This window comes from Hirundo rustica, chromosome 1 (genome assembly GCF_015227805.2).
Source record: "Hirundo rustica isolate bHirRus1 chromosome 1, bHirRus1.pri.v3, whole genome shotgun sequence".
Taxonomy (NCBI): domain Eukaryota; kingdom Metazoa; phylum Chordata; class Aves; order Passeriformes; family Hirundinidae; genus Hirundo; species Hirundo rustica.
Genome location: NC_053450.1, coordinates 94,118,153 through 94,133,033, shown reverse-complemented (window position 1 = coordinate 94,133,033; position 14,881 = coordinate 94,118,153). Strand labels below are relative to the sequence as shown.

The 14,881-nt window shown below is 40.1% G+C and overlaps 1 long non-coding RNA gene across 1 annotated transcript; it reads right to left on the bottom strand.

Annotated features, from left to right (window-relative positions):
* Positions 1–11,041: 11,041 nt before the first annotated feature.
* Positions 11,042–14,351, bottom strand: LOC120763254 (uncharacterized). Its single transcript, XR_005704057.1, has 2 exons — positions 14,216–14,351; positions 11,042–14,124 (listed from the first exon to the last, which is right to left on the bottom strand). It is a non-coding gene; the product is annotated as an uncharacterized LOC120763254 (long non-coding RNA).
* Positions 14,352–14,881: the final 530 nt, after the last annotated feature.

Here is a 14,881-nt window from a genome sequence, read left to right as displayed (position 1 = left end):
TATCTCACCTTCTTAATCCCTTTTTAGTCTTCAGCATGACAGAAATTTTCAGCATAGGCCTCCATGAAATGATGGGTAATGAAGAGCAATGCTTCTCATAGTTGGGGTAAAACCCCTGGAACTCCAAAAACTTGTTCACTAGACAAGTCACACTGAAGCAGCAATTTACAACACACACAAGTAACAGAGAAATTTGCTAGTGTAACTTCTTTGCCTTAACCCAGATGCTTCAAGTTCCCACTTTTGCATTCAGTGACCTGCCTCAGAGAAGATCTGGATTCCCAGTCAATATTAATCAGCAGAATGTCAGTGAAGTTCATGGCTATGTTGTCACCCTTATGACCCAACACGGTACAGCCACAGAAACTCAGGCAAATGACTGCTTTCCAGGAAAATTTATCTGAATCATCTTCTGAGCTCTGGCTACAGGATTTTTCTTTAACTTAAAGTCCCGAAACATTAAAGAACAGAATGCATCAACTTAATTGGAAACAGTTTTGCCACGACACATCCTGCGTCTGTTCGAGGACTTAGAGGGAGGAAAAGCCCATGCTTTGAAGCACTGTGACAACTTAAGATAAATTTCAGCATTACTTTTCTAACAGAATATAATTGAAAACATACTTCAACACAGACTCTAATCTAACTCTGGTTAGAGATGTGCTTAACCCACAATTCAATCTCAACATTCCCAAGTCTTCAAGAAATCCTGACTCAGACCCAAATTGTCTTGTCTTTCTATATCAGCCTTTAATACTACTGAATTTGGCTCATCACTTATTAAAAATCAAAATGGCTGCTTCTGCCACCATCTGTGTGCCTCTTTTCATCACACTAATGCCTAAAGTTCCTATTTCTTTCAATCCCCCCTCAAAGATTTGGGTGAAATACCTGTATATTATAGAAGTTAATCCCTCTCCCCAATGCTTCAGTGTCTAAAGAGACAAAACTGGCAGGCAGTCAGATAAAGAAAGCATTGTTATCTCCATTTTCAGCTGGGAAACCAGGCCTTAAAATGACTAAGACAGAATCCCAAGGGAGGTCAAGGATCAGATTCTCAAATGCTCAATAACGAGCATCAGAGCCAGACTTTCATAGGAGAAAGAGAGAAGAGAAAAAAAAAGGAAGGGGTGGTGGGGGTGGAGAGGAAAGGGGGAAATAGAAAAGAAACTAGAAGAAAAAAGTGTCCAAAGTCTATAGTTCCTAATTCTATTGCACATTTTCGAAAGATCTTTTTGCAACATCTTGAGGATCTGTCCTCTTGGGTACCCATTTGAGTGCTGCAATGGGAAGGTATCTCTCTAGGAAATCTCTCTCTCCAGTTTGGGTGTTATCCCCATTTTGAAGTATGTGAGTCGCCTAAGGCCATGAAGGAAGTCTCTTGCAGAGCCAGAAATTTGAATCAGCAACTCCTGTGCCCTAACCACAAGTCTATCCTGCCTCTCACTAACAAAACAGAGTATTTCTTTGTTAAGTTGCTTTCTAATTAGATATAATATAATGGGCCTTTTTCTTTATTCATCCACAATGGTAACATGACATTTTGAGATTGGCACTTGTCATTCACAGGCAATGCTCTTTCTTTGCTTGCCCCCCAAAACACAAACATACTTAGCAGATTGCTGTCTGCAGATGACACTAGAATCTCTTGTACTTAAAAACCCTTTTTTCCAGCAGCACTCACATAAGTAAATTTCCCTTTGTTAATATTTTTCAGGATATGAGAGGCTGACATGTTGCAGATCCCAGCTACAAAGAATTATTCCCCTTAACCATGTAACCTCCTGGAAGCGAAAAAGCCTTTCTGGTCAAGAAGATCAAGAAAGCAGCAGCTTGTTCGTATAATATCCCTTAGCAGCTGCTGCTGCTACTATGGGAATCCTAAATACTTCAATAATAGGTCAGTCACCACTGGCTACCACTTTATATGTGAGCAGCCTTAAGTATCTGTGCGAGATGTGGAGAGCACCAAGTGGAAAACCCAAGCACATCACCATGTTTTCTTTTGCTTCTTTTTCTACATTATTTAGAGGGATACCTGTAATTACTCCCTAGTTTAAGCTCTGGAGACTACAGAGGGATGCCACTGTGCAAACCAAGAAAATGATAGATATTCACTGTGTCTGTGCAGACAAAATAATGCATGTGAGAAATGCCTGATGTACAGAACTCCATTCATCTCTGAGTTACTATTTTTGTATTTGTCTCATATGGGATTTTTTTTTTTTTTTTTAAATGCAGTTTCTTCAAATCCTGCCCTCTTCTACATGACCTTTTGGATCAATAGTCCTTTGTTGTGCTGTGAGGCCTTGGCAGCAAAGGACAGAATGAATACAGCTAATTCTTATCTAATGTTTACCCTCAAACTATTTGGGTCTTGGCACAGGTTTGAGACATTTGTTTTACTTAGGTTTTATAATTCTAAATGATGAATATTGCTTGAGAATGTGGTGTCCTCTAGAGATCCCAGAGCTCTCAGCTGACCTTTCCCTCTGCTCTTGCAGTTGCTCCTATCTCTAGTCCACTCACCTTTCTGCTTCACCACCTCAGAAATTAGTGGATTACTTCAGCCCCTCTGATACATCTATTGGCAAGTCAATGAAACTCAGGTTGCCAGCTATTTTTATGTGGAAAACAGGCCTTTCCCCATCTTTTTAAAGGTGTTTTGGTTTTGATTTTTCTTTCTTTTTTTTTTTTTTGTGTGTGCGTGTGTGTGTGTGTGGTAAGAGGAGTCAAAAGGTCTCTTTGTCAGATTCTACAGTTGCCTGCCGTTTTAAAATCCAACTCCAACTGGTTTTAGTCATGACACTGTCTTCTTGCAGGAGTTTCACTGACAAAAATGTATGGCTGATTTTCAAATGCCAAATGAATGTGACACTTTCTACTCTTTTTTATCCTAAAGAAAACCTGCTATCCTATATGTGAAGATCTATTATTGTTTCAGACACTGTAGTGTAACAGTACATCCCTGGCAGCTCCTAGAACAAAACCATCAGCCATATGGGACTCCCTCCCTTTCCCAGCAGCTTTATCTCAACAAGTACTACATTTAAGCAAATAGCCTAAAGCACGACTCATACCCCAGAGAGAGACAACTATTTGAAAACTTTAGGGCTGTATAACTGACCACAGAAAGGGCAAGAGGATCAAAAATGAGCCTAATGTTACAATTGCAGATGCAAAACAGATTAATACTCCCACAGAGGGAAAGCCAGATCTGTCAGACTGCCCAAGCCTCTGCAGGAGGTTTGGCTACTGCAGCAGCAGGGAGACAGCCTGGAACCAGGCATAAATATTCTGGCCCATGGAGGTAGACCTGTGTGCTGCTGGCAGTGGGAAATCCTTGGGCTGAGCATTTCTGTTAACAACCAAGTCTGTCCTTTTGCAAATAGTAATTTACTGTTTTCTCTGAAGATTTCACTGGATTTGAAGCTCCTCTTGGTGTACTTCAGAGATGCGAGTTAAGATGAAAAAAAGCATTTTGTGTTGCTGTGGTTTTGTTAAGATTTTTTTTTTTTTTTGGTTTGGTTTTTAATTAGCATGAATTCATATCATGGAAAGTTAGAGCTAATAATTAAAGTTACCTCTAAATGTACTGTGGAATTGTTTGGAATCTTAAAAAAAAAAATTGAACTCATTCGTGCCCTTTTCCCCCTCCCTAGCAGCAGCTGCTGAAAAGCTGCAAGTTACCAGCTATTAAAATGCTACATGAAATGTTCTCAAAATAATCAAAAATTTATATCCAAGTAGATATAACCAAGTGAAACTTTGGGATTCTCAATGTGCAGTAACACATTAGTGAGTGACTGATCTATTACTTATGAAAAGTAAAAAAATATAAGAAAAAGTCTTTTCATAGTTCAATAGAAAGTTACAATATTTGAGAAATGAATAAGAAGTCATGTAATGGCTTTGCAGCTTTTGAACTTTCACATGTTTCAGATTTTTCTAATGCTTGTGCGGATTAAAGAGATTCACATCTCAATGGCTGGGGCACCTCGCATTTTTTCTGGATCAGGTTTAATGATTTCCACACTGTAGAAACTTCATTTTGTGTGAACACACCCTGAATTTAAGGAATTTTTCATACTTAGGTGCATGTTTTCCAGTATATTTCTTTTAATCTTAGCCCTGTCAAAGGGCACAGTGGCTCGATCATAAGAGTGAGCAACTCCTTCAATTTCACACATCAATACACTGCGGCTTTTCAGCATGCTTTTCTTTCCAGACCCCAGAAATAAATTAAGGCGGGGAGGGGGGGCGGGGGGGGGGTTGGGGGAAGGGAGTAGGACGTAAGGAAACAATAAAATAGAAGTCATCCATGGTTTTTTTGCTTCTGTGTATTATCTCAATATGGACCCCAAAATAAAAGAGAGAACTATTTATTTCAGTAATGTGAAAAGTTCTTGGTTTTAAAGCTGCAACTACACCCTTTTCATCTCTTTAAAAAACATTTCAAAGCAGGATTGTGAGACCCAAAGAGAGAGAAGAGTCTCTGATGTCCATCCAGCTCACATAGAAAAAAAACCTGGCATTTTCTACCCTTTGACGTAGGATTAAGGAGTGACAAAAAGGCATTTCATCCTTTCTAAGAAAATGCATCTGCGAGGGCTTACATTAAATTATAAACTAGTGGCTATCAGGAAGGCATGGCTACCCTCTAGAATCCAGCCATAATCACAGACTTCAAAAATCAGCAGGGATGTTAAGTCCTTATGGCTCAATGACAGGATGAAACAAATGTTTAAAAATAATTGCACGCAATAGGTGTGACAACCTAAGATAGAAGCTCTGAAGGGCCTATGCAGAACTGAATCTAGTGGATGAACAGAGGGGCGCTTTTTTTCCTGGTTGTAGACCCATTGAGGAAGAAAAATTCAGCGCTTCAACTGAATTTATTGGTTTCCATCATTATGCAGCACAAGAATACAGCCAAAACTTCTGACTGCCTTGCATTTCTTCTAACATGCCCTGTGACAGAAATGTCCAATTCATCCAGAAATCTTCAACTACACAGCAGTGCTGTTCCAAAATCCTGGCCACCTTTTGAATTTTTTTTTTTCCCACGTTTCAAACTCTTATAATAGTCCATACTAGTAGGAGACACCCAGGATTACCTAAGGTCAACCAGAAGTCATGCGGGAGAGCCGATTTAAATAAATAAACTCTCTTTACAGTTGCCAAGTAGCTGAAAACAGCATCAGCTGGGCTGAGCAAAGAAACGAACCAAATACTGGCAGTACTTAAAACTGTTCCACCAGGGCCAGGAATTCACTCAGCCATATAGCCCTGATTTCAGATGATCTGCTGCTTGAAAACACACAACCAAGCATTAGTGCTCTGTCCTGCTTCTTAGGAGCGCACCATAACATGTATACCTGGTTTGTGAAATCAAATATCATCTGTTCATTTGGGCTCCTTGGCCTGCCATTCACTTGCTTCTAAAAGAAATAGGATTAGTGTCACAAAAAAAGGGAAAGAAAACATTTTAGAGGGCAATGCTTAATCTTCATATCTCATATTCAGCTAAACTCATACCAAATGTGAACAGTTAATACAAATATAGGCACCAGAAGAGATTATTTTTAATGTTTGCAAGCGTTTCTTAACAATCACAAAAATCATAAAAGTCTTGGCGAGTATCTTGCCAAGGAACCAAAGTCAAATTTGAAGGCAAGTGTGTGATTCCCTGGCTTTTAACATAAAACACCTGATGGAAAGAAGATCAACAGACTGTGCCACAGCAAAAAGGGCACAGAAGTGTGCTGGAACTTCTTCTCTATAAAAGCGACATACTCTGAAAACTCATAAAGGTGCATAATCTTGCCTGCCATTGCAAGGTGAAGAAAGAAAGGCTGGAACTTGTGATCTCATCTGCAGCTGCAAACAATTAGAGGTTTTGGGTTTAAAGTAGTAATATTAAGAGATGCTGGAGATGACACACCAACAAATATAGTTCCGCTAAAACAGTGTATATGTGTGTTAGCCTATACATGTGGGAATTGCAGCTGAGATCTGTAATACATTGCCATCTGTAGAGGTCATGAGCAGAAGATCTACATCAAGATTCACCAGCCATTTGTTTCAATCAACCAAAGTAACTGCAGCACCATAAACCACCTCCTCAATTCTGCATGTTTTCTGCAGATAAAATACTGCAAAATAATCTATCTCCAATGTCCTCTGCTAACTGCCTTTATTTCAAACGTCTCCAACTTTGAAATATATAAAAAAAATTGACCTCAAAAGAACCTAATTATTAGGTCTGTATATAACAAAAACATAGCAAACCCAGACATAACTGACATGACTGTGGTATACCTACCTCCATATGGATAATTTCTTTGAATACTGGTGTGAGTACTGTTTATGCAACACTAAAGTGTCAAAAGAAAAAAAAACAAAAAAAAAAATCCCTGTTAACCTTAATGATGACAACAGCACAAGTGGCTAGAGAGCTAGAAAGCATTTCTTGTTTAAAATTGTTGCATTCTTCCTCCCTTGACATTTCTAAGAGCCCTAGCTTTGTAGGGCAAGGCACCAGCCATCTCATTACCTGAGTTTCTGCAACCTGTTAAGAGAGCGGTTTCTCCTTGGAATATTTGTCTTGTTCACCGCCTGTTCCCTTTCATTAAAAACTAAAGGCATTTTATGATGAAAGCAGAAGTATTCAGAAAAACATAATTATTGAGACTAACTGCAATCCTACTTTACTAGCTCAGGAGTGAAGTGACATTTCCCCACATTTTCTCCTACTCAAGAGCAAATTTATAGTAAATTGCTCAACAAAAAAGTAAGCTTTCGAAGAATTTTCAGAGGAACAGAGGGAGGAAGAAAGTAGAAATAGAAACACCACACTTTGGAGGAAGAGTATAGAAAAAAGACATGTTCAAGGGAAAATACAAGAGATGAAAGCCTGGCCCAACTGAATTCCAGAATAAATCAGCCACTGGTTTCAACAGGGTCACGATCTCTGTCAAGATCTGAGTCTGGATTCACTTTTGAAGTAGGTGTGGCCTAGGAGCAGGAGGGAAGAATTAGCAATAATATAAAATATTTCTCTCTGTCTTAAACAGCCCATCATACATTACATTTTACATGTCTACAAAAGGCATGAGTGGTTATGAAACACAGCTATCTAGGTACACTCCATTTTTCACCACACTATCCTTTTTGTTACCCTTCTATCACACATTAACATTATTTTTTTTCCCTTTGTCTTTGCTGGTGTTGAATAGGATGACAGCATTAATACAATGGCTGGTGCTACACACCAGAACTGCCTACATTTCACATCAAGCCACTTTTCATCATAGAAAAAACAGCATCATATATGTAGAGGCACAGGCTTTGGTGCTACACTGAGACAACTGTGATTACATGCTATATGCTTCAGTGCTGTGTTTGTGTAAGTTGTGCTTGTGTCTTGTATACACATCCACTACATGTATGCAGCAATTCTGAGGGCACAGGCACACACACGCATGGATGCAGGAAAACCAGGAATGTGCAAGCCACAATAATGTTGCTCCTGGCTGTTACAGGAGCATTTGTTACAGAATTTGTTTCCATGTTCATGGATCACAGAAAAAAAAAAAACAAACTTGTAAGGATTATTTTATTTTGTTAAACATTTGTATTCCCTACTGCACTGCAATAAAAGGAATGTGCAAACTGCCAGTCTTTTAAGAAATATGAGACAATTCCTTGTACTTTTGGTTTGAAATAGGAACTGAAACACATTTGCTGCAGAAGAACTGATCTGTATGGCCCTGCAGGAGGTGAGGGCTGGGAGTCAACGCACTCCTTGTGGCATGGGAATCTAGATGAGTTGCTCTATATCCTGTGTCCTCTGATCATTTTCAGAAAAACAGAAACTTGCCATAAAATCAGAAAATGCTCAGAAAATCCATAACTGGCCAAGACTTTGATGTCAGGAATACACCAAGCAGTACAACCACCTCACAGTTGCAAATGAAGGCAGGATTCTGGGTTTTTTGATGGGGGGAAGAAAAATATTGCCTGCATATGCTTCCAGTAAATCAGCATTCACTTAGCCACCCTAGAGCATGAAACTCAGCATAATAGATCTTTTATAGCTTACAGAAGAGGTCAGGGTACAAGAATGTTGAAAAATACAACACAGTCTTTTGTAGGTAAGAAACTTCAAGGTAAGAAGTGTAAGTTGTAGCAAGAATAGAAACCTCAGAGGAGATCATCAGAAAGTGATTAACATGGGTTTTTCAAAAGAATGTGCACAATTGACAATATTTTCAACAAGGACATGTATTTCAAACTCCTCTGGTGTCCTGTTTCTTGTGCATTGTACACACATACAGAGCTCAGATTTTTTGTTTGTTTCTTTAACTCCATATTTCTGCTACTCATAATTACCCAAAGTATTATGATCACATCATTCACAAATTCAGTTGTATGGAAATTTTTTCATTGAAGAGACTTTTAGTAGGGTAACTTTACACTGAATACAATTTCTGGTGCACTATGTTTTTTATATTTAATATGTCACTTGATGGTTTGTTAAACTGTCTGATTTTATGCTTTTTAGAAACAAACTCTGTTGAAATCCAGATAAACAGCAAGAACACAACTATTTTCCAAGAGTATATGCTTATTTTGTTTGTTGTTTTTCCTTGAACTCCTTCTCTTTTAGCACAAATACACCAAACACTCAAATTCTTTTTTCTAGAAAATCCAGTACTGCATTAATACAGTAATGCATACTTATTTAGATTTTCTGAAGCCCAAGTCAGCTAATATCCCAGGTGAACTGAATGAAACTACAACTGGTTATAACCAACAAGGGTAAGAACCTCAAGAGACAATTGTAGACAAAGGCTGTTGTCTAGCATCCTCCAGCATCCTGCAGGAAAGTGAAGCAGGACATCAGATTTTGATCAAGAAAATATTGCTGAAGGAAGTGGGACCACAACTTTCTGGAGTAACCTCCAAGAACAGAAAGGCAAACTCAAATTACTGGACATTAAATAGTACCCCTCCTCACTTTCACTTCTCTAAAATTCTGTCACTCCATGAGACTGTCAGGAAGGAGCAGAGAAGGAAGTGGTGTGAGTTTCAGCAATGAATTAATGCCAGGAAAAAGACATAGGAAATTCAGCTCTGTAGGAACTGAATGCTTTGCCTCAGCCACAAAATGCATTCAAATTCATGTCTCCATTCCTGGTTTCATTTTTTTAATACCTTCCCAATAAATTCCAGGGGCCAAGGTAGGACAGCTCTAGTTCCAGGGAAGCAGCTAGCTGTCCAGAGAGATGCACAGGGAGCTCACACTCCTGTAAAAAGTACCTCGGGTGTGCAAGCTGTTCAGACCCCTCTAAAAGGTATCTCATTCATCCAAATATTTGAAATTAAACTGTTTCAGACAAAAATGAGTTCACTACTTTTCAGCACTGAGTCACATTTTTTATTTTGCAATTCCAAAGACATGCGGGTCCTTCTTTCCCATCCCCCACTGTCTCATATTTTGAAAATTCCCACTTCTTTGAGTGTGATGTCATGATGCATTGCCATAAATATTTAACTTAAAATTATAAGCACTAAATTGGAACTTCTTTGCATGGTAAAAGATCACACAGAGGGAAACAGTGGTTTAAACAAAGATCTTCTATAATTAGTGATAATAACAAAGGAAATATTCATGATTACATCAAAGGATTCTTCACCGAGTATTGTTTTTATTTGTTTCCTAAGGGAGCACAGAGTTCTCTGAAAAGATAACACTGTTTTAGGCAGATGCGGACAAATAAAGGAAGGCCATCAAGAGAATCCAACTTCACACCAGGGCCTGAAAAATACTCCAAAATCCAGAAGAATTCTCTAATTGATCTGATTACATGTCAGACATCAGCACTTTGCTAGGTATGCAGTGCTGATAAGCCTGCAGTGTGTAAACACCTTTTCAGATGAACATGACACACAACACTGCAGCTACCCTGGGCATCTGTCTCCATATACATAAGGCATAGCCTGGGGATTAATTTCATCTGATAGCATAAACAGGACTAATTTTTTGAAGCACAGATAGCTAAAAATAGCTAAGAGTAATGTTATGCAATAAAACCTAGTATATGTTTCCCCTTTTCAGATGAAAGAATCTGACATGGCTTCAAATAAAAAGAGGTGGCAGCCTGACCAGAAAACAAAATATATTCATTTTGTTCCCTTCCAGAGAGGCAGCATTTTAATCTTCCATACACTAAAGATGCATGCCCACTATCATATCATTTCAATGGCCTAAATATTAAATTATGACCGAAAATTCATAACATTTCTACCCTCTCCTGGAAAAAAAAAAAAAAATAGGTCAAAAATAAATGGAAACAAACTGTTTTCTGCTTCCTTTTATGCATTTGACAGAGAGAAAAAAAAAAAAAAATGGAGGGAGATAAATCTGCATAATACTGAACCGAATCTCTTTAATTCCAGTCAGCTTTTATCATTCAATCACTGAGTCTGTATGTGGAAAAATTCATGCTAATTCCCCCTAGCAACAGCCACAGCCTATCCGGGGGAGCCCCGCACCAGGCAGCTGCCAGCCAGCAGGAATAACTCTAAGTAGGTCAGCCCTGCATTTCTAAAAATGCCACGGTCTAGTAACCCCACTGTCCCGTCTGTCTGCCCTACCCCATAATAACCTCGATGGCTTGGTGACACAATGACATACTACCCTGTTAGAGCGCAATCAAATCCCGCTGCATTATTCTGCTGTGAGCATCGCTGCTGGATGAAGGACCCATCGAGAGGCAGCATTAATCAGGCAGCCATTCATGTCCACTAGCACTTCACTCTGGAGATGGGGCCTGCATTAATGACCAGCTGTTTGAACTAACGCAAACAAAATAATGCCTTCCACCCTGTTGGCTGTGCAGAATACACTATTCTAATCAGGCAGGTTATGCTCATTGACTAAACCTAAGATGTAAATTAAACAGCCCCAGACAATGCCAGCTTTTGTAACCTTCTATTAATTAAAGTAAGTATATTTAAATTATACTACACACAATTCAAAGAGCTATTGGTTTAATATACAGTCATCTCCTCCTACAAATTTTTGTTCACAGTCCAAAAAAAAAAAAAAAATCCAAACCAAAAGCAAACCAAAAACACCCCCCCCCACTGTTTGTATAACACAATCTACCTATCCTGGTAAATTAAAGAGCAACTACAACAGAGTTGTTGAACTGCAAGTGACTTCTGCTGAGAGCAGGGAAGCACACCAGACCTTCAGTAACTGGTCTTTGGGAACAGCGACAGACGTGCATGCTGGATGTGGTGGAGGGGTGTTGATAAAAGCCCTATAAACCTTTCCCAGCCATGACACAGAGAAAGGCCAGTCGCAGCAGATTAAACACCCCCTGCAATCTCACTGCTTAAGCACTGCCGAGTTGCCTTCACAGACCTAAAAATAATTGTAGAGGTCAGAAAGCCGCTTGGCAGGATCTGGGCATGTGTCTTTAAGAGCACGCCCATCCCTCCTGCTTCCCACAGCCCTGGGGACTTCTGCATGGCTACAAGATGCTGCAGGAAGCCCTGTCCCTCCCCCCTCGATCTTAACCAGAGAAGCCTTAATATAAACCACATCAGAGCCCAGCCGATTCTCCTCTGGGGTGGTATTTCAGTATCAAATCTGTAATGCCAGAATAGAATTTCAGCAGGCTTGCTTTGTGTTTAATTTCACCCTTCCTTTTAAACACCTTTGTGCAGCTCACCGGTCTCTTCCTTCAGTGCATGCCTCCATGTCATGCAGCTAGCTGCCTGCACAGGACAGAGCTAGAAAAGAAATTTTCAAGAATAGACTGCTCATCTGCATTTTTTCCTGAAGGATTTGCACTTTTGGTGAATTCGTGCCATAATTCAGTCTTGACTGCTGCAGAATTCAGCAAACCTTGTACATATAATCCATCCACATATGACTTAGGAAAACAGCAGATTTCATTAATCCATTTTGCTCTTTCTTGTTTGAGCCAGGCTTGTTAACCAGGTTGTGAGAGTCTTCCTTTGCTTTGTGGCACACATCACATAGCAGTTCTTGGAGAGATACAGTCACTGACGTAACCGTGGGCTCCTAATTACAAGCTGCTGACATTTTGCTCGTCTCTGCAGCTTTGAAGCTGCAAGTTCAGTCTCTCCTCCTCCCTCCTTGCTCGCTTCAAACTGCCGGAGTTACAAGCACACAACAGATTCAGAAAGGTATAGGAGTGGCATAAACTCGTTTGCAGAGACTGCTGTATTGCCAAAGTTATTTTTCTTTAAGCAAACAGAAAACTACAGTTTGGGAGTAATAAGACTCCTTAGCCCCCAGCACAAGAATGCTATTCAACAGCTGGCTAAATACAATTCAGCACATAGGACTGCCTTTGTAGGCTGGAAAACAGATAGTGGAAGGACCAGACGGGTGCCTTGAAGGGTAGTTCACTGTGACTATTGGGAAATCCCTCATACACATTTTAGTATGACATTATAGTCTATGGCTTTGTATAAAAATGAAAAAAAGGAAAGGAAAAAAACCCGTCTTTCTTGGTAAGCAGCTGCTACAATCCATGCATGCCAAGCCCTGCTAGCTGAGTGCAGTGCTTGTTTTCCCTGTTTCTCCATTGTTCAGATATGGCCAAGCTGAGCTACCTTCCAAATGAAATATGCCTGTACTATGACAAGTCTATCTGCTCTAAAACCACCCCAAGCAGATTACAAAATAAAAAAGACACCCAGCTACATTTCACAGAAATCGATTGCCAAATGCAAGCATTGCCTTTTCTCAATATATGAAGAATCCTTTTCAATTAAAGGCAGATTTTGAAAATCTAAGGGAAAAAAAAGGGAAAAATAAAAAGATGCAAGTATAACACCGAACACAAATGCTCAGTTGAGGATTTAGTCATCTGATGACTGTGGTAGCCAGCTGGTCTAGAAGTCATCTGGGATGCATTTATTTTGATTAGATTGATCACATTTCTATTTACAGTACAGAATTTTTCACCATACTGAATACAGCTGTGTTTATAGAGATTTTAAGACAGAGAAAACGAAACCCCACGGTTTCTCTCAGCACAGTACAGAAGACTCAGTGCTTCAAGGTGTTAAGCGGAAAGGATCTGCTTACACATTTCTTAAAAGAATACTGCCTACCATCTGTTTTCACAAAGTGCCACCTCAATCAGGAAATGGGTGTAGAGCTAGAGCAGAAAATACAAGCTGCAATCAAGTCTGACCCAGCAAGCTGACAAACGTTCTCTGTAAATTGGTCAGAAATGCCTTTCTTTCATTTCTGTACATGTTCACACACACACACAAAAGCACGTACATACACAGATATACACACAGAGTGCAAGGCTGCTGTTTCCCCTGGGGATATTCCTGCAGCCACCTAACTCATCATTTCACTCCCTGACAGCACCAGGAGTGCTCAAGCTACAATTTACAGTCCCTCTGTCCATACATTGCTTTGTTAATCAAGCCATCCTCTCTGCAGTGAGAATCCACAGAATCAGACAAACGGCACGTAGCATTTCTTCTTCCTTTGCATTTGCATTCTCTCGCTCTCTCCTTCTCCCTTGGCTTTGCCTTAACAGGCAGATGCAACCGATACCTTATTTATCCATCTCCAGCACAACACTGAGGTGAAACCCGACTGCAGCATTGTGACTTCCCCATGTTAATCCTCTGGAACAGCAGAGGCTGAATTCTTGTTGCTGATGCCCCTGTCGAGCACTGGATTACTTTACATAATATTTCTTTAAGCTTTCACCCACCCTATCCTCGATTAACACCCTTCCTTTCTCCTCCCTCTCCCCCGCAGCAGAAAACCCCAAAATCATCACATATTGCAACCCTTGGCTTCCAGAACCAATAAAAAAATACGCGGCTCCATCACTCATCTTCCTTTAGCAATGTGCAGACGAGAGAGTTTCGAGTCAGCCAAGCCAGGGCGAAGCGCAGGCAGCCAGACAGCAGCAGCCCCAGCAGCAGCAGAAAGAGCAGCAGCCGCCCAGGTAAATGGAGGGAAAAGCAGGCTCTGTCGAAAGCGGTGTAGCATCGTAGCTGTGAGGAAAGACAGTCTTGCTTCTTCCAAATGGTGCAGCTTTGTGCCTGCAGGAACGGAGAAAAGGGAAGACCCAGAATTAAAAATAAAAGCCAAAACAGTTAAGAAGAAACAGTAACTATAACAAATTGTCGTAACTTTATTTTTCTGGGCTTTTGGGCTTTTCTGGGCGGCTGCCTCTTTTCCTTTCCCTCCCCTAAGTATCCTATGTTGTTGGATGCTACTGTCCAAGAGTGCGGAGTCACAAAGGCTCACTCTCCAAAGCGCAGTGAGACCAGCATCACATGAGAAACCACATGACGCACCCAAATCGGATGCTGATGTGGTCCAGTATTTCACTCAGAGTAAGGGGGGGGGGGGGAATATCTCAACTGAAACATGCCCCTCTCTAGTGGTTGGAATGAATTTCCCTTTAAAAAAAAAAAAAAATTTAAAAAAAAAAAAAAAAAGGCAGCAAGCAGCCCAAAATATAAATATCTCCATATCTATCCATCTTCAATGCCAATGCTTCAGGAGGCAGGAGAATGCTGTTCCACAGACACTAGCTGGATGGCAGCAATATTACTTCCAGGCTATGTTATTCTAAACTGATTGCGCTTAAGTGAATTCCTGAAAAGCATATTCCATGTCTCCCTAACATGAACAGACTCAGAAAATCATCTCCATTATTATTCCCCGCAATCTGTATCCAAACCTGCATTCTGAATTATTTATTTGAGACTAATAAGCTGTTTGCCAAGACTACTCCTTTTCCCACTCAGCCCCACACTCCATGAGCGACTACAACAAGAAACACAGAGACAT